This window comes from Notothenia rossii (genome assembly GCF_949606895.1).
Source record: "Notothenia rossii genome assembly, chromosome: 3".
NCBI classification, from domain to species: Eukaryota; Metazoa; Chordata; class Actinopteri; order Perciformes; family Nototheniidae; genus Notothenia; species Notothenia rossii.
The window spans coordinates 59,334,811-59,355,751 of NC_136901.1; the positions used below are offsets into that span (position 1 = coordinate 59,334,811).

Consider the following 20,941-nt stretch of genomic DNA (forward strand, 5'->3'; position numbering starts at 1 on the left):
CCGGGAGTGAAAATAGGGCCACTTCCTGGTTAAAACTGCACATTTGGATCCTGAAAATGCCAGATATTGATTCAATATCCAAAATTAAACTCCGAAACCACTCCAAAATTGTCCAAATCAGCCAAGACATGTTTTAGCTATTGTCTGCATAGGCTTATTAATGCAAATGAATACAACTTATGCTAATTGGGCAAGTTGTCTAACGTATTCAAGTTAGCATCCAGCAGTTTATATGTGCTGGAGATCCTACTATACATTTATATCATAAAACGTTGGTGTACTCAACATTACAGTTAACAATAGACTCCATGAGCTGGCAGACTATGGCCCAGGGTCCAGGCGACCTGTTGAACAGGATGAATGCTTCATAAATAAACAGCCAAATATAAGCTTAAGAGGAAGGGCACACACACTCATAAAACACAGAGACAGATATTTTTCACCTTGAACGATTTTATCTTTTATTAAGAGGGAGATTAACTTTTGGTTACCTACACTTGCTCAGTGTCACCTTGTAAATAATAAACAACTGTGGTCTGTATGAGTCTCTGTGTATTCGGATAAAGCCTGAATACTCAAACACCTTTCATTGGCAGGTCCAGGAGTTAAAAGTATTTCCCATTCCGCTCATCATGTAACCATTTTCAAATGAACTGGATAATATTACAAATGCAATGGCCTCCAGCGCAAAAAATAGGTTTAGGAAGCATGGTGTTTTCACTTGACAGCAGGGAAACATCGGCCCCCGGGGAGGGGGTGAGGCTTAACAAAGTTTCAGCTCACTTTTTCTCTAATGTCTTTCAAAGGGGATGTGGAAAATCTTTGCGATATCAGAGCTCTCAGACGCACTGTTGCCTCAGTCCATTCCAGCTCTCTCTATGTTTTCCTTCTTATCCACGGAGCAGAAGATGTGTGCTTCACGGTGTGTGATGGAGGAGGCTGATAGCCTGCAGGAAGGCAGCTCAGGACACACTTTCCAAAACGTCTACATTTGTTTGGTTTAAAGTGTAAGAGGAGAAAGAGAACTGATGAGACAGGGAAATACTTCATATAACTAAATACAGACTATTTCTCAACACACACTCCAAAAACATTATGAAAGAGTACAAATGATCTCATTGACAAGTCTGACAGCATTGACAAATGTATTCAGATTACTTTTAGATTACTTTCTTTTTCCATCACAGATGTTATCTGAAGCAAATTATGTTTCTTAAGATGTGTAGTCAATTCCACCCTTCAATGTAGCATAAATGTGAACTCTCATTACAGGAACAATACCGGAAACAGACGTAGGAAAGATCCTCAGCTCGCTGATTGGATGTTTTATGCATGTTTTCAAAGATATTACTGATTTTCTTTGAATATAAGAATGTAAATACTGAGTTGAGAGAATGGTCAGGGGATTTGGGTGATGGGAGACACATCTATGGAATCACAATTTCAATAGCTTACCATTAAATGAAGGATATACCTTTCTGTCTGTGATGTTTTACAAATCAGATATTAATGTGTAGAAGTAAAACATGAGAAATAGTATAGCAATATCCTGTAAAATTATGTAAAAACATGAATAAAACTAAATGTCTTCAGATGTTATACATACATAAGTGTCCTACACTAATAATACAAAGTTATTATTAGTATGCTGTGTGTACCTTGTGTGCACCGCCTAGTGGTTAAAGCACGTTATTTTTGTTGAATAATGTCATTTTTGTTGAATAGTGTTATTTGATGAAAAAAATATTAAGAGTACATACTTTCATAGGGGGAAAAAGTAGAAGGTCAATGATAGAAATACAGAATATAAAAAATCAAGAAGATACTGTAAGTGATCTCTACAATAAAACAGTTTAGTGCACGATGTACAAAGATATTAATAGGAGGAAGTGCAAAACAGACAAACTAATTAACCTTTATTAACACATTAAAGAATACTTTAGGTTAAGGTCTTCTTTCAAATAAGAAAAAAGCTTTGGGGGTATCTACAGATAAATATTAAGGCTGACAAAGTACTTAACGTCTAATATATTGCTTTCCTGCAATGTTAACTATGTTGAAGCACTTATTTTAACTGATATTATACACATTAATTATACTCTTGTAGATAGAATAAGAAATGTGCAGAATTTGACAGTTTAATGGTGGAGGTATACACACATATTGATAGATGTCTTGTAATGCACTGTTGGGGAACCTGTGACCCAATTTTTTTATTCATTGCATAACTACACTGCAGTTGTGTATATGATATGTCAATGAACCTTTGAAAATCTTGAAATCTTGAAAGGGATGTGCAAAATAGCAATTATATACAGTTTTCAATTAACTATTAGTAGAGAATAACGATTAATGAATATACTTTATAGAGATCTGCAGATAAATGTTTAGTCTTCTAAAGCACTAACTATCAAATATCTCTCCCGATTGCACTTCAATCACCTTTTCCCTGAATTTTACTCAGGTGTAACTAAAGTCTGATTTAAGGGTTGTTTGTATTTCACATCATTAATCAGAATCTGCAAAGTAACTAAAATAAATGTAGTGGAGTAAAAATACCAGGTTAACCTCTGAATTGTAGTGGAGTACACTACTACTCTAGTAGTACTCCACTATAGTGGAGTAAAATTACAAAGTAACAATGAGCTGTTATGTGGGTATATATTAATGCTGCCCATTATGGATACAAGCGATTTTCACCCATTTAAATTTGTACACACCAATTTGTTTCTTATCGCCTAAACCTCCAGGGCCGTACACAGTTTAATACTGTCAACTTCTAATTTTGGGAAAAACGAAAACGTCTTTTAAAACTACAATTCCTAGTAGAGACGTGCCATAGAGAACATGTTGCGAAACACAATAGCCAGCATGTGTAGTTCTCAGGGGGCGTTCGAGTCCAGTTTTGAATAGTCTGCCGTGGTTTCCTTCCATCTCAAAGAGTTTGATGCTCGGCGTAACCTTGGCGCACTGCCACTCCAACATCCAATCCCAGAGCTTGATGATTAATCACAGGGTTTGTCGCAAAGCGGACAGGCGTCGTCACAACAATAGCTGGGGATTGTGGGTAGTGTAGTCTCCTTGGCGCTCCACATTTCAGAGAAAACAAATTGTTTCTCAGAATTGAAGGGGATAAACACAAAAGCATTGCACACAATTTAAACCTATCAATTTTGTTTAATTAACAAAGGTAATCTGGTGTTTTTGAGTTGATGAGTAGTGGAGATATCACTGTCAAATCAATCAACAGTAAGGAGAATACTTACTTCCGGGTGTACAATTCTCCGTTATCCAATGGGAATGGACGCTCACATTGCCTTTAAGAGCTGCCGACATAAATGGATGCGGTGCTTCCCTAAGCGTCAAATACCGTCGCCGATGGGAATACACTGCAATCAGTTGAAAGCTCTTTGCGTCCGTTTATGAAGCTGAAGGAGCCTCGGCGCGTCACAACTGGCCGCCACGGGACCCTGACCAAGCGTCGCTCCTGGACGCTTAGGGAGAGAGAGTGTGTTGCTCTAAAGCTCTCCCCCCCGCGGACGCTTACACAGTAATTTCCAATGTTAATAAAAGCACACAGAAGCTGTATATGTTTTTTGGGAGTTTGATTTATTTTAAATTAACACTAATACAAAATTAAAACATATAATTGCACACTAAAACCATTATTTCAAAAAAAGAACTATTTCACATAAACCTCTGGTTTTTACTGGGGCTGGGGCAGTTCAACTTGATTGGGGGGGGGGCGCCATAGTTTATGGGCGCTGTACGCTATATAGGCGTAGTTATGTTAGTATAAGATAATAAGATTTATAACATATAACGTTATAACAATAACATTTTTTTTTTTTTTTCTCCCCAATATTTGGCGCCCCCGATGGGTTGATGCGCCCTTAGCATTCACCTATACTGCCTATGCCAAGGGCCGGCCCTGGATCACATCATATGTCCAGAGATAGATAGAATAGAATTGGAGGATGAAACCCTCTTTATTGGTCACACATGTTCATGCACACAGCACACACAGTGAAATGTGTTCTCTCCTTTTAACCCATCATAGTACCAGGAGCAGTGGGAAGCTAGTGTACAGCATGGCATGTTATCTAATGTAGACACTGTAATTCAATGTAATCACATCATGCCTTATAAATAATACCAAATGAGACCTTAGATATAATTGTATCCAGACATAAACACAAAACTAAAGCTGGCTTTAGATTCATAAGTAGTTAGCCAAAGTGTTAACATGTCAGAAAATGTAGCAATTTCTGTTAGTCCCCAGCGAGTGCTTAGAAACTGTAAAAGAACGAGTTCAAAGCTGGAAGTATGCAGTGTTTGGAACTATTTGCTCAAGACGTACGTTACTTTGGCTGTTCCACTGTTGAATATTTACCATTTCCACAGCAAACAATGGTAACCGATGTTTATAACAAGATAAGATAAGATGGAAATTCTATTAATTTTTTGTAAAAGTCCTCCTTATCTTCTTGTAGTTTCAAAAGTCTATCATAAATCTAATCGATAGATTCATGATACAAAAATTATAAAAGTAGGGTAGACATGTGGATATTATCCGGCTGAACAAAACTTGCATTTATCTAACAGGTACGTTTCCCACAGATCTTATTTCGAGCTATTTTCTAAAATCCTATGGAGAAATCTCATTGCTTTTTTGTGGAGGGAACCAAGCCCCCAGGAAGTGCGCCGGACTCAGATGAAAATATTCGTGGTGGCCAAACGGCGGTACTACATTTCCGTTTGGTTGCCAGGCCCGGAAACACTTTTTCCCATTGACTTACATGGGGAAAGAATGGTCTGTAAATCGTTGGATAATTTTTTTTAAACTAAATAAACTACCCAGTATGAACACTTGTATAGCCCTTATTAAAAAAATGTGTTCCCAAGTTGTAAAAATGTGCTAATAACGTTATTCTGAGAGTTATTTCCCTCTGCATTATGAACGCGCATCTAGACCACGGGGCCGCGCCGCCCGGCACGTTCATGTGATGTGACGTGTTCAGCACTACATGAGTTTTACCTTTACCCATGGATGCACAATAAGAACGGACCCATATCGCCTTACTGCCAGCCCACGGAGCTGTAATAATGGATATATTACACATGTTTGCTGTAATTCATCATTTGTAAAATATTATACTACATGGGCTGATGTAAATGATGTAAATCTTGTATTAAATAAAGTTAATATTACCGACGTAGATTAACGTCCCTGTAGCTTCTTACTGCACTTGCAATATACCATTAAAGGAGTTGCTGTTTGCTATTACTATAATACCACGCAGGGATAAGCCAGAGTTTACAACCTTTGCATGTGGGCACAACACGTTTTGACCCAGATTAATTAGCTATACCATATGATATCGCCCGAGGAAGTCGTCATACTTATACATATATAAATAAAGATATATGTGTCAAAGCTCTAATCAAATTAACAGTTGTATGAAATATACTTGTATATGTATATAGCCTGTGTTGTATATTTATACACACAAATGAACAACCTTGTGTGTGTCAAATAACAAGTTATATTGTAGTGTTTATTTTAGTGTTGTTTTATGCTAATCCACATTTAGATTTCAGAGCACAGGAGAATGCTGGCCACAACATAAAGCTCAACAGTGAAGCTGGCAATGCTGAACAAAACCATCACTAGATCGTGTTAAATCAGCGTAATATAAAGTACATAACGATTGATGTGTACCTACATTAGCATAATTACTAATGGCTCGGACGTTACACTAGCTAGCCGCTAGCTGCTAGCGGCTAACTGCCACGGCCGCCTCGTTATTAGTTAATATCAAATCCATCATAACAATCCAGAACGCACGGTGATGTTACGTGTACGCAAATTGACGTGCTTGATGTGAACAAGCCTTTTGGGGGGCGTGGTTAAAGTTGCGCATGCTCTATGAGCGCACATACGGGTACTTCTCAGGCATGCTGGGTAATCTTTGACGTTTCACTCTCTCAAAAGTTGGGCCATTTTGTTATCCATGCGCCAATGAGCAACTCTCATAGGAATTAATTAGGCCTCGCCTTCCACACTGTATCCAGTTCTTATTATACATCCATGGAGGGAATCAATGCGCAGCTTACTTCCGGGTTTTAGGACGCGTCACTGCAGCTCTCTCGTCTGCTATTCACACACCACACTTTTCATGGCACAAGTACTTACAGCCAATCAGCTCTGAATTATGTGAGATGACGTATGGTGGGGACGGCAGCTCAGTGCCCCTATGGTCATTATTTGTTTGCCACACACATAAAATAGGAAAATACTCTGAGCATGCGCAGTGTAGTTTTTACAGTCACCGTTCACTTTGACAGGGAGACGGAGGGGCATGATCGGGTAATCTCGCGTACGATGACTTGGGACGCCAATACGGAAGTGCCATACACTGTAGTTCATATATTGGCCGATAGGCGATGACTGCAGAAAGGAGCAATTTCCATAGACCCCCATGTTAAAATGCCCAATTTTACAGCATAAAAAAACATGTTTCTACCCATGGATGCAATCAATACTATTATGGATATAGTTAGATTCCACCTTCATGATTATGAATCTGTGAGTGAATTGTTTTCTAATACAACCCGTTTATTTATATTAGGTCTTAACGTTTTTGCATAAATTAGGACGTGGTCACATTGAGTGACAGCTCTGTAAGTGAAATTCAAGTACTTTATTTTAGGGCTGTCAAATGATTACAAATTTTAATCAGATTAATCACAGCTTAAAAATGAATTAATCATGATTAATCACCATTCAAACTATGTCCAAAATATGCCATTTATTTATGTATATTGTTGTGGGAATGGAAAGATAAATGAAAGAAGGCGGATATATCCATTTAACATACAGTAGCCTATGTATGTATGTTTATTATAAAATTGTTCGTTACCACTTTACAAGACTACCCTTATAAAGGGTTTATAATTGGGTTATTAATTAGGTTGTAAACACTTTATTAATCATTAAGAACCATTTATAAACCAGTTCCAAAATAGTTTGTATACATCAACACAGGCTCACTATTTGGCAAGAGGACTAAGCCTTATATTGGCTACCTAGCTTACTTCTTCTTCTTCATCAGCCAGCATCCTTGGTATCTGTTGTTCACTGAGTTGATCCCCCCTTATTGGGGGAGCCTTATTGTAAAGTGTAAAACCAGGGCTGCCAACATTTGAGTTCAGCTTGGAGTGAGATTCTTTTTTTGGTGAACCGAAAAAAGATGCGTTCATGTGTACAGTGTTACAAATGTATTGAACATGTACAAATTAGGGTTTCCCATTAATGTACCGGGCACTACAGTGGAATGCAAACATACACAGTGTACCCGCGAGTCTTACAATGAAGGCTCGATAATCAGCTCACAGCATATAAAATGGCATATAGGTGTAAGCAGAGGTAAAGTGCTATTTTACAAGTGGGGGGTCCTCACCTCCTCTAGGGGGGTCCGGGGACATGCTCCCCCGGGAAGATTTTTTTTTTTTTAAATATTGAAGTTAAATGCATCAATCTGGTGCATTTTGAGAGCAAAATGAATTTGGTAGAAATATACTGTATAATAGTAAAGTTATTTAAGATGATGCCATATTTATTGAAGATTTTACATTATTCCCCAAAATCATTTAAAAGCATATTCTTCCAAACTCTCTGCTGTAGTATGACAACCAGGATACTATTGATGTGTGTGGTGAGTTTGGTAGTAATAAGCTGTATTCTAGTGATTGAATATTATTTTATTCTCTTTTTTGGGAGTTGCACTTTGCAGACGGTCCCTGAGCACTCGTTTCTTCTCCGGCTGCAGATAGAGACCAATGTAATGTGTCCAGCTCGGAGGACGGCGCGTATTGGCTTTTTTTTTATCAAAATGTGACTGTAGTTCATTGTCAACCTTACCACGGTACTTAGGAGACGTCATTTGTGTCTGAATAACCTTTTGTTCATGAGTTATTGATCCGTGAAATCAGAATCTCCCAATATCGTTCCAACATTACTGAACTAAGCCAGAAGACCGTCTCATTTCGTAGACCGCCCGGTTTGCTGTTCCTTCACTTTATTTTTATATTTATATACATTTATTTTGGACGAAAACTTAGCGTGAGGAAAGGCGAGTGTGGCCTGAGTGTGTGAGATATGGGTTAATTGCGTGACTCTCACGCTCAATGCGTGAATTTTACTAACTGCTGTCTGTGCAATTCTCGGCGCGAGTTGGCAGACTTTATTTAGCTTACTTTAACATCATTTTTCATGGTGGGGCTAAGCCATTTCTTGGTATGGGTGTAGCCTACCCCAGCCATACCCTGGCGCTGCCACTGGTGGGATGTATGGGGCGGGCCATTCTGTACATGCGTAAAATGCGTTAAATATTTTAACGCAATTCATTAAAAAAATTACCGCCGTTAACGCGATAATTTTGACAGCATTACTTTATTTATGTGTTAATGATTTTAATCAGCTACGTAATGAATGTTAAGGCTTGGGTTAGCGTGTAAGCGAGTGGTAGCTACATTGGTGCTAACGATGCTAATCGTAGCCTCTAAGTTATAATCATAGACTGTATATATAAAGGTTTAAACGAAATAGACAAGTGGTAAGCGTTAAGTGGGATAATACTGTAGAACAAGCGGCTTCTGTTTGAGGTTGATAAAATAAGGTCATCCTTGTAACTTAGAGAGATATTTTATAATGTAGGTAGGAACCGTATGCATCGCTAAGGTTAATTTAAATTGGCTATGCTCAAGTATGTAGACAAGCTAATGTCGAAGTAGTGTATGTGAAATCAACCTCAAAATAAGATGTGTGTATATTACAATTATTAATGTCATATTTCAAGATGAATACTTAGATATTACAATATGGTTGGTTGAGCTGGAGTTCATTATTGAGCTTACACATTAACATCACAGTCATCTGAAGAACGAACCCAAACCTTGTTGTTTTTATTAATTGCATTACCAAATTGGTATCAAATAAACAGTAAGCATTGGTAACACAACTTCCAAAGTTACAGTAAAATAAAAAGGACCCTGACTCGGACAATACACAATCCAACATGTTCAACGGAAGAGAATAAGTTATATTGTTTGTACACATGGTACTTTACATATCTGTTTGTTTAAAGTGTCCAGGTGATGCAGACAGGCTGGACCAGAGAGTGAGAGACAGAACTGGACTCCTCACAGCAGTGAACTTCAGCAAAGGTATAAAGACTCTTTTTTTCATACTGTACAAAGAATCAAGAAAGATATTGGTTTAAATAAATGAAGTATTGACTTTAATATACTGATATACATTCCATTAAACAATACTAAATACTAGATCACCAACACATCAGTTAAGCTGAGGGTTTTTTCTGTGCAAAAAGTTACATTTAGATGTTAACAAGCAATATGATTTTGTCAGCTTTTAATTTAATGTATTGAAGGCAAAGATATTTAACACATAGTGAGAACTGCTACTATTTATCTCTGAATATTGTCTGTAAAACACGTGGTAAAAGTTATTCTTTCAGTGAGACAACAGAGCAAGCTTCTACAGTTGCACTACGTTTTGATAACAGTTAAATATTATTTTGATAATAAAATATATTTCAATGTTGATGAACTTCATTCTGTTCATTCATAATCTGATTGTCTTCGTAGCTCACTGTTGAAATAAAGAAAAAACATTACAATTACAAAATAATGATATCTACAGCCCCTAAACACACAAACACACCGCTTTCATAAATAACACACTTGTTCTGCAATAATATGTTTTACGTTTCCTGTAATTTTTGTTAGGAAAGGCCATGCCTGAAAGACACGACTCAACATTTTCTCCTTCTCTGAGGGTCAAGAAGAACATCCAAGAGGAACATTAAAAGCCGATGTTATGAGATTTTAAGACCAGTACAGGACATTCACTAAGAAACTACTTTTATTGTGAAAACAGTCAGCTGATCGAATGTACCTATTTCCACATCTACACTCAATCAGCTGATTATTTCTATTTGCCTCACTTTATGAGCTTCACATCACTTGTGCCTTGTACCGCAGAGTTTGCAACGTCACAAATAAATGGGGCTAATCTTCAGTCAGATGTGAATGTGTAATCTAACATTTTCAGGAAGAATAATGGACGAAAGGAGTGCAAATACAATTTATTGAAATTCGAACCAAAAGTTAATCAAACATGTTTTAAATAAAAAGCACATATGGACAGAAGGTGTAAACCATAGACTGTATATATAAAGGTGTAAACCTATTAAATGTATAATTAAACACATTTAGTCAAATAAAGTGACAGACTAGGCCTGTGCAGTTGGTATCAGCTTTGCCTAGCAAGGGCTCCTCCATCAGGCCTGGTCCTCCTCGCTGAGGAAAGACCCTCAGTCCTCTCCAAACCAACAGACAGGACGTCCATCACACGGAGGTTTCTCCCTGAAGTCTCTGCAGCTTTCTGGACACCACGCTGTCTCAATCCGTCCACGCTGAATATGAGAGGGGAAAAATTAAAATAATAAATGCTTTAGACAATAAGAAACATAAAGTTGACTGCTGAGTTGCTCAGTTTTTTTTAGATTGTCAATACCATTACTGTATAACTAATATCCCAGGTTAAGAGGCACCTTCAAATAAAGATTGGTCTTTAAATACATTTTGTCTTTTGAATTGTTGTCTAAAGTCAAGGATCTAGAACTGGTACTTAGTTTTAATGATACAGTCTGGTTATTATGCTGTTTGGAGGAGGCCTCACAGGTAAGAGCACTAACTAGCTACCATCACATGTACCTTAGCTTGACTTAAATGTATTAAACGTATAATTAAGTGATATCAAAATATAAATAACTAATGTCATGCAAACATATTAATATTTGCGTGTTGAATTTAGCACAATTGCATACAAACGTTTAGGGATTTTAAGATTCTGAAGTATTATGCTAAAAACTCAATAACTTAGATTATTATTTACAGTTTTGCTGAATAGTTTAATGTCCGCTTACCTTAGAAACGTAAAATGCGACGGCAGTGTGCAGATGGGGAGCATGTTAGGTTAGCTTGGTAGCTTCAGCTAGCTCTGGAACTTCCAGCTCGGTGGCAGGAGGCGTCTATCGTTTTTCCAACCCAGTTAAGATCCCACTTCCGCATTACGCAAGCATCAACGCAGCGTTACGTCACAGCATCAACCTGGCGTTACATCCCTATGGTTACATCACTGCCTCACGCGGCACACCCGTGAAATCTGAATCTGACAAGCGAAATACCGTCCTTTTAAACGCTGCATAATATACAATATAATAGTGCTTCTTTGTCAATATGACTGACGACCACACTTATGCAGTGCTGAGCAGGGTGGGATTTTCACGACGGCCGCGGCCGTCGTTGCCCCGCACTTTGGCCGTTATGCCCTGTGAAAAAAAATGTAATTCACGGCCAAAGTGGCCTTTGTGCCCCTGTCAAAAGTTCCAGTGTAAACAACGCTAGTGAAGTCATACTAGTGCGTGCAGTAGGATAGTCCCGTGTCTGTGGATCAGAGCGATTGCTCTGCTGTGATTGTTCCGTCAGAGATGCCGTGTAAACAACGCTAGTGAAGTCATATTAGTGCGCGCAATAGGATAGTCCCGTGTCTGTGGATCAGAGCGATTGCTCTGCTGTGATTGTTCCGTCAGACATGCCTGTAGGGGCCCGACAGCCTCCTCCTCAGCCGCGGGAACAAATCTCGAAGTTGCTTTAAAAGCGTCAGAACAGTGTTTTCATAACTGCATTATGCTGCGTTCACAACGGACGCGATGCGAATATTCTCATCGCTCTAACCGCTGGAGTTTCACCGCGGCTGTCAGCTGTGTTTACTCCTGTCAATCAAACAGGACGCGCTGGAGAGGGGGCAGGGCTTATTTCAATGTAAATACTGTGGAGGAAACCAACTACGACAAAATTAACCTATTTTACCATGATTTAATTGCAATACACGTTTCAAAATGATGCTGAAGTAACTATGAATTAATGCTTTGCCAAGTCTGCAGACAAGACGGCAAGCGAAAAACCTTTTAAAATGCGTGTTTTCTGAGTGGATCAATCAGGCTAAACTAACCTGTAGCTGCTCCGTCCACACTCACAACAACGTCCTAAAGACAGAATTAAAGCAGCGATTGTATTTGCCATGACAGTCTGTGGTTTGTACATGTTTAACTTTTGTCCAGAGCTGTGCACACACACACACACACACACACACACACACACACACACACACACACACACACACACACACACACACACACACACACACACACACACACACACACACACACACACACACACACACACACACACACACACACACACACACACACACACACACACACACACACACACACACACACACACACACACACACACACACACACACACACACACACACACACACACACACACACACACACACACACACACACACACACACACACACACACACACACACACACACACACACACACACACACACACACACACACACACAGTATGTGCAGAGTTTGACCCTTGAAGGCTGTTTCTTCTGCTCTGAAATTGAATATATTTGTTACATATTAATATAATTTTAGATGTTTTGATTTGATTTTGTGAATGGGAGAAGTAGATGGAAAACATACCAAACACTAATTATTCAAAGTAAAGTATTTTATTTTATATACAGTAATACTAAGGAGGCATAGGCCTATATGATGATATAATGTTTGACATTATTGATATTAAAACAGTGATTTGTTTTTCTTATCAGAAAGTGAAGTTATTTATTTGTAAGCTCCAAATCCAAATGTTTCCCTCAATGGCCTTTGTGCCCTGGCATGTGGCCTTTGCGCCCTGAAAAAATGTTTGACGCCAAAGGCCAAATGGCCTTGCCCCTAAAATGACGAAATTCCAAGCCTGGTGCTGAGGTAATGTTACTTCATCATTTAATATTAATTCCTGATGGATATAAGAGGGATACATTAGCAAACATCTGTATATATCTAGGTATCATTAAATAATGCTGTCAGATAAATGAAGTACACAGTAATAGTCAAGGTTATATTCAATATTCTGCACTTACACCAGCTGATAAGATATTTAAAACGTCTTTTGTTTGTCCTGAAAACAACATTTGAGGATACACACAGGCTATTCATAGATGATAAAACACCAGTAATACAATCTCAGGACTCTTCGATATGGCTTTGATTACAGGATCGTTTACTTTCAGTCAACAAATCCTTTGGAAAGACAAAAAACAACTATTCAATATCCTGCTTTAACGCAACCGCTATAACTGCAGAAGATGAAGTCTATGACGCTATCGCGTAGAGCTACGTCGATCCTTGCGTAATGCGGAAGTGGGCGTGGTTTAATCTAAACTGGGTTGGAAAAACGATAGACGCTGGCAGGAGGTCCCGCCTCGGCTCCGCCTCTTTGCCCTTATTTGGAGCAGGCTGGAGAAGGCGGGAGTTGAACTCTGACGTCACTGTCGAGCCGTTAGTGGCCAACTCTGCCTACTAAGGGCTTCTCTGAAACTTTGCAGAATCCTATGGGTGACGTCACGGACCCTACGTCCATTTATATATACAGTTTATGGTTCAGACCAAGCCCCCAGGAAGTGCGCCGGACTCAGATGAAAATATTTGTGGTGGCCAAACGGCGGTACTACACTTCCGTTTGGTTGCCAGGCCCGGAAACACTTTTTCCCATTGACTTACATGGGGAAAGAGTGGTCTGTAAATCGTTGGATCATTTTTTTTAAAACTACCCAGTATAAACACTTGTATAGCCCTCATTAAAAACATTCGTTCCTCAAGTTGTAAAAATTTGCTAATAACGTTATTCTGAGAGTTATTTCCCTCTGCATTATGAACGCGCATCTAACCCACGGGACCGCGCCGCCCCCGGCACGTTCATGTTACTTGTTCAGCATAGTCCCGACCAATCAGAGCACACTGTGCTCACAGGGAGGGTGGGGGCTGGAGCTATTGGAGCTACAACGAGGCGTTAAAGGCTGAGAGTGAAATTCAGTGAATACAATAAACGTAGTTTACAGAGATGCTGTATGAGAAACCAATGTGAGTTGCGTTTATCTTTACCCATGGATGCACAATAAGAACGGACCCATATCGTCTTTCTGCCATCCCACGGAGCTGTAATAATGGATATATTGCACATGTTTGCTGTAATTCATTATTATACTACATGGGCTGTATGATTAAATATTGTACCGTAAATGTTGTATTAAATAAAGTTAATATTACCAACGTTAGATTAACGTCCCTGTAGCTTCTTATTGCACTAAGAAGCTTATTGCACTGTGTATATATATATATACAGTGCAATAATTGTATAATTCTGTTGCTTGGATATCACTAGATCATGTTACAGCGTAATATAAGTACATAACGATTGATGTGTACATAATTACTAGGTAGCCGCTAGCTGCTAACTGCCACCTCGTTAATATTAAATCCATCATAATAGCAAATCATTACCATGCTGTCATGAACGCGCGGTGCTGTTACGTGTACGCAAATTGATGTGCTTGATGAGAACGAGCATTTTGGTTAAAGTTGCGCATGCGCTATGAGCGCACATACAGCTACTTCTCAGGAATGCCGGGTAATCTGTGGCGTTTCGCTCTTTCAAAAGTTAGGCCATTTTATCATCATGCACCAATGAGCAACTCTCATAGGAGTGAATTTGGCCCCGCCTCCCACGCTGTATCCAGTTCTTATTATACATCCATGGTTCAGACATATAGGCTGTCTTGAACACTATCATTAGAGTAACGTGATCTCATCAATAAATACAGATTCAGCCGATAACACGAAAGCACATGGCTACTTAACATGCAGAATGACCATTTTGCATGCTAAGTAGCCATTTGCTTTCTGGGGCTTAATCTTTATCGGTAAACCGATTTAACCAGTAAAGTTCCTTCAAAATAAGAGTCCCGATCTTATTAATATCAAAATAAATGTGCCAAACGAAAACTTTACCATAGGGAAATATTGGCATACAAATATAATCACTTCTCTAAAAGGTAACTCATTTTAAATATAGTTGGACATATTATAGGTCATTTACAATAATAATAATATTAATATTAGTAATAAGCTTTGTATTTGTATAGCACCTATTACAAGAATTGCAGCCAAACTCGCTTCACAGCAGTTGAATAGACAGATTAGTATAACATGAAAGGATAAAAGCAATGTAGAGGAGCAGCTAAATGTCAACACATATATCCACGAAGGTTAATACATGAAGACTTGTGACTCGGACTCGACTCGGACACTGCTTGGGTGACTCGGACTTGGACTCGACTACGACTCTCCCTTGGTGACTCGGACTTGGACTCGGAGAGTGGTGACTCGAAAGTGACTTGGACTCGTGAATTGGTGACTTGACACTTCCCGCTACAGATAAACCCTAACCAAAACCAAACTTTTGGACACACACGTTCCATTTATAGTACACGACTCTTCCAATCAATCAAAAGCACACTCATCTTCGAAGGGCTATATTATGTATGTAGGGCAGAAACAGAAACACTAATAAACTGTTGAAACTAAACTTTCCACACACAGCCAAACCCAACAGCATCACTTTATCTTCTCACACACCTTCTATTCCTCTCAATAAGAGGATTTTTGATTCAGATACTGAAATATTGTATGAAATGTATAATATGAGTTGAAACAATATTGTCAATCATTGGAACATCCTTTTTTAAGGACATTGTTTATTGTAAACCAACTTATTACAAAGATTGAACATGAGTTAAACACTGCCAACACAACTTGCTCAGATGTATGACCTTATGTAGAGCTGCAGTGATATTACATTAACATAAAAGATCCAATGACTTTGGTAAATGTGAAAGAATATAAGACATGACATCATTGTTTTACACTGATAATCAGAATGAATTGTCATTATGCTTCATTTATTCAGACACATGGTATTCAATTATTTCATTATTTTCACATGTTGTAGTATTTATTGTTTTATTATTTTATTTTTAGTATAATTTAGTAGGTAGTGTAGGTTCCATCCACACTCGAAAAAATGCTGGTCCAAAAACAATTAAAAAACTAATGAAAACCAGGTTTTTCTCTTGTAATATGTAAAAAGATCTGCCGATAGAACAAGTGAACATTTGCTTGGTAAGATGTCTTGAAATAAGATGGGATATTTAGATGTGATGTTATCATTAACTGGGACATTTTATTTTTGAGAGCAAAGTAGTCCGGCCGATTACAACAAATGTTCCTATCTCTCTGCTCGTCACATATCTAATATTTTAAGGAAAAATGCAATGATGAAAAGAATAATTACATTTTTTATATCATTTTAAATATTATTCTGTATATTTTTATCTGAATTCCCCCCCACAAAAATCATACTATTTTGGAAAAGATTTGGCGGCCCACTTGCAATACCTTCGCGGCCCACCAGGGGGCCGCGGCCCACAGGTTGGGAACCACTGGTGTAAAGCATCAGGTCTCACTTGCATCAGGTATATCATTTTTTTATGTAAAGCTAATTTCTACAACCTATCAACCATGTTTGGCTCATATAATGAATTATGTCTTTGCCCTTGGTCTAGGCTACTCAGTGATGCAGGCTTTTGAGCCCACAGTTATTATGGAGCATGAGGCCGTCATAGGTGGATTCAAATGTCTTTACTGGCTAGTAAAGAATGAGATGGCTCACCACACCAACTACCCTAAGCTCTTAAGTTTAGCTCAGCTTTTGGGTTGTGATTACTTTGAAAATCTGAAGGTAAACCTAGTACAAAATGATGCTTGTGAAACTAAGAACTTTGACCAGCTAAATGTTAAATGATGTCTTTTTCTCAGGTGGATCAAAGAAACAATTATCAATCACACAGAATAGTGGATGAAATGCTGGAGATCCTTGCAGAGATAGTAGAGTCGCCTATTTTGGAAGAGATAAGGTCATCTCAAGCAATCAGGTCTAGAGGTTGATGAAACCACAGATGTATCTGTAAACCGCCAGCTGGATTTACATGTTAGGTGGGGTATTTTTTAAAGGTATGATGTGCATTTAAATAAAGATGTAGGCCTAGTTAAACTTAATATTTATTAATATGTGTGAAAACCTATACATTTTTATTTTAGACACCTGGATAAAGAGGGTTATGTTTTCAACCACTTCCTTGACCTGGTAACTCTGGAAGATGGGAAAGTTGACAGCGTTGTTGCTGCCATCAAGAGTGTACTACAGAAGAAGGATCTCCCGGTAGACAGGCTCTACGGACTCGGGACAGACGGTGCAGCAGTGATGACGGGTATGGAGTTTATGGTTAAATCTAATGGATTGTGTGAAATGTGTATTGTCAGCTGTTATTAAAGGAAACAAAATGACGCCCTCAACACTGCATTTAATTCTTAAACTTAGGCCGTCTGAATGGAGTGGCAAAGCAGCTCACAGACAGTTTTCCAAAGCTGGTTTCTGTAGCTTGTGCTGCTCACAGACTAGCACTGGCATGCAAAGATGCCTCAAATGCTGTCAGGTATATGGCAAACTTCAGGAACCACCTGCAGGGACTGCACCTATTCTTCCGAAATAGTGCAAATAGGTAAGCCACACTGAGTGCTGCCGCTACCACTCTTGGTCTGAACGACTTGAAAGTCAAGGTGTGTTTTCACCTATTTTCATAATACTATTGTGGTGTCATATTATTTACATATATTTTACTTACCAGTGTTTCTACTTGTTGTTAGGAGGTGAAAGATACAAGGTAGCTATCGCAGCACCTAGCCGTTCAAAACCTCCAGAGGAACCTTACAGCTGTGCTGGCTGCTCTGGCGGAAGAAGCAACCACAAGGAAGTGCCCAGTGGCCAAAGGTCTATAATGTCTGTGCCACATACCGCTTTGTGGCTGCCCTCTACCTTCAGGCAGATGTGCTGCCCCACATTGCAATGCTGTCTAAGGTGTTTCAGAGAGCTGATGTGAACTTTCTCCACATAAAGGAGTAGGTAGATTACAAAGAAATGCATTTGATGCTCCCAGTTATTTGCATTATCCATCCCATTATATTGTTGTCTTTTTCCACATTTAGGTGCCAATCACACTTGTTACTCTGAGGAGAATTCTGGAGGCAGGTGAGACCCCACTCCCCGGAACGTTCCTTGCTCGCCTACACCAAGACTTGGACAACCCAGGTGGACTTGGGGCGTTTAGCATTGCCGGAGAGGAGGAGAGGATCAGGAGGGGAGCGCCCCCGGGAAGATATGTGGGCCAGATTTGACAGAGATGTAAATACATCCCTTCTTACTTTTACATTCCAATATTTATTTTCCTTGAACTGAAAAATGTATAATATAATTCCCGGTCCTCAAACCTTACATCTGCAGCCTGGAGAGCAACATTGAGAGCAGGTTCCAGCATATTGAAGTGCTGGGGGCCTTCAGTGTCCTGGGTCCAAAGGCAGTTACCTCCAATGATGTAACCAACATTTCAATGTTGCAGACCCTTGCCAACAAATTCATCCCAGGGCAGGATGCCACAGTTATCCAAGAGTGGACCTCCTACAAGCAGCATGTTCTTGAAGGAACATTTAAGGTTGGTAAATACCTAAATTAATATGAACTTGACGGTTAGAATTGCTTGTTTTGACATCTGTAAATGTTTCAATTATACTGTATACTCATTTGCCCTGCCTTGGCTAATCTCTGAAGGACAAGACACAAGCTGAGATCATGCAGCTCCTGGCCAGTGAGAAGGACGAATGGGCAGAAATATACCCAAACCTCAGCCTTCTCTCTTCAGCGGGGTTAGTCATCCCTGTCTCCAGTGTAAACTGCGAGAGGGATTTTTCTACGATGAACAGGGTACGTGTAGGCCTGTCGCGATAATCGATAAATTGACTTATCGTACGATAAATAAAAATGGACTCGATAACTTTTCTGAGCTAGATAAACTGCCGTTTACATAAAGATGTGACCAGCATTTTAGCCTGGAGCGCTGTGGCTGCCAGGCGCGCTGTGAGGGGCGGGGCTGACACACAGCCAGGTCAGGACACTCCGCGTGCACGTGCAGCTGCGTAGCAGCCAAATTAATAATATAGCGACAAGCGGGAGACAACGTGTGACTTACTCGCGGGGAATTTAAAGTGAAATGGAATTGGTTACAAAACCTGACTACACATCTCGATTCTCCGGTGTGGCAGTATTTTGGATTCAAACCAAATCAACGAGGCGAACCTACGGACTTGAATGAGCCAGGCGGTGTGTCGCATTGGTTTAAAAAAGGTAGCGACAAAAGCAGGCAATACCACGCATTTTAAACCACCTAAAACACAACCACCCCATTCCGTTTTCCCAGCTGGGAGCAAACACGGCAGCTGGAGATGGAGAGCCCCGCCCGACAATGCAAACATGTTGGTGTTCCTTGCTCGAAAACTTAGAAAAACAGATTTGGATATGGCCTGCTGAGGCATCTGGGTCTTTGACAGTGGACTGTACACTTGACTGTTGTTTTAAGGAGTTTTTTTTGCTTGTGAGATAATGTGTGCTCATATTTATTTATAAAGCTCTCTCTCTCATACATATATACATATATATATACATATATATATACATATACATATACACATACATATATATGAGAGAGAGAGCTCTGTTTTCCAGCCTGACTCTATTTAATTTATTGTTTCGGTTGTGTGTGATTTAATTAATTTTTTATAATTTAATTCATTTGTTTTATTTATGAATTTATATATTATTTCACATTTCATTTGCAATGTTGAATGTTCAATAAAAAGTTATGTTTGAAAGGATGTACTATAATTATTATTATATATTATCATTATGTCTAAAATGGTCTTAAAACGGTGCCAACAATATTATCGTTTATCGCAATAATTTCCAGAAAAATTTATCGTCCAACACAATTAATTATCGTGACAGGCCTAGGTACGTGTCTTGCATGTCATTCTGTATAGTTCATTTAAAACAAACTGTCTGTTTTACAGATGAAAACTGACATGAGAAACCGACTGAAAGGGGAGCACCTGGCTGCATGTATGCGGATAGCAGTCAGTGGACCAGCGGGATGGGATGAGGCGTTCTCATACACACAGGCGTTGGAGCTGTTCTTCAACAAACCTAGACGGATTAAGTGCTCTGACAAACAGTGCCATCTTTGTACAAAATGAATATTGCCATACAGTAATGTAAAGTTAATGAATAAACCTGTTGTTAAAACTTGTTGTTTGTCACATGTGTTGCACGTCACAAAGCCCGCCCCGCGGTCCGCTCACACCGCTCGCAGCCCCCCCCCCTGGCACCTTCCCCCCCAAGTATATTTCAGATCTGTGGGAAACACTGGCTTTAACCCTTTGGAGTCGACCGTCACGCCGGCGTGATCAGATCACATGACCTGTTCAAGCCGGTGCCGCATAAAAACAACAGTCCGGAAAACATTGCCGTGTGTTTCTGTCGAAAGTACTGGCTTGAAACTATATCCCAGTCTTTGTTTCATGCAAAAAGACCCAGTAAACACGGAGATACGATGATATAAAGTTAATACATTTCAAAAGTATGAAAAATGGAAGCACATATTTGAATATCTTCGCCGTATTTGATCATTTTACGAAACGGAAAATACTGGAAACTGTAGATCCTGCTCAACAGGATGTATATGTGTATTTCTTTCGAAAGTACTGGTTTGAAACTATATGCCAGTCTTTGTTTCATGCAAAAAGACCCAATAAACACGGAGATACGATGATATAAAGTTAATACAAATATATTTCAAAAGTATGAATAATGGAAGCACATATTTGAATATCTTCGCCGTATTTTATCATTTTACGAAACGGAAAATACTGGAAACTGTAGATTCTGCTCAACAGGATGTATTTACCAGGGAGGGGGTGAGGTA

At 39.2% G+C, this 20,941-nt stretch overlaps 1 protein-coding gene and 1 long non-coding RNA gene across 12 annotated transcripts in view; one reads left to right on the forward strand and one right to left on the reverse strand.

The window, feature by feature from the left end:
• LOC307034086 (uncharacterized protein) overlaps positions 1-20,941 on the reverse strand; it is a 74,947-nt gene that overhangs the window by 51,058 nt on the left and 2,948 nt on the right. The gene's annotated exons all lie outside the window — the stretch shown is intronic.
• Positions 16,273-20,371, forward strand: LOC307033936. 2 transcript variants are annotated; one of them, XR_013806725.1, is made up of 6 exons: positions 16,517-16,546; positions 16,637-16,812; positions 16,890-17,066; positions 17,172-18,619; positions 18,736-18,888; positions 19,972-20,371. It is a non-coding gene; the product is annotated as an uncharacterized lncRNA (long non-coding RNA). The 2 variants fall into 2 exon arrangements; XR_013806724.1 differs by having other exon boundaries at positions 16,273-16,812.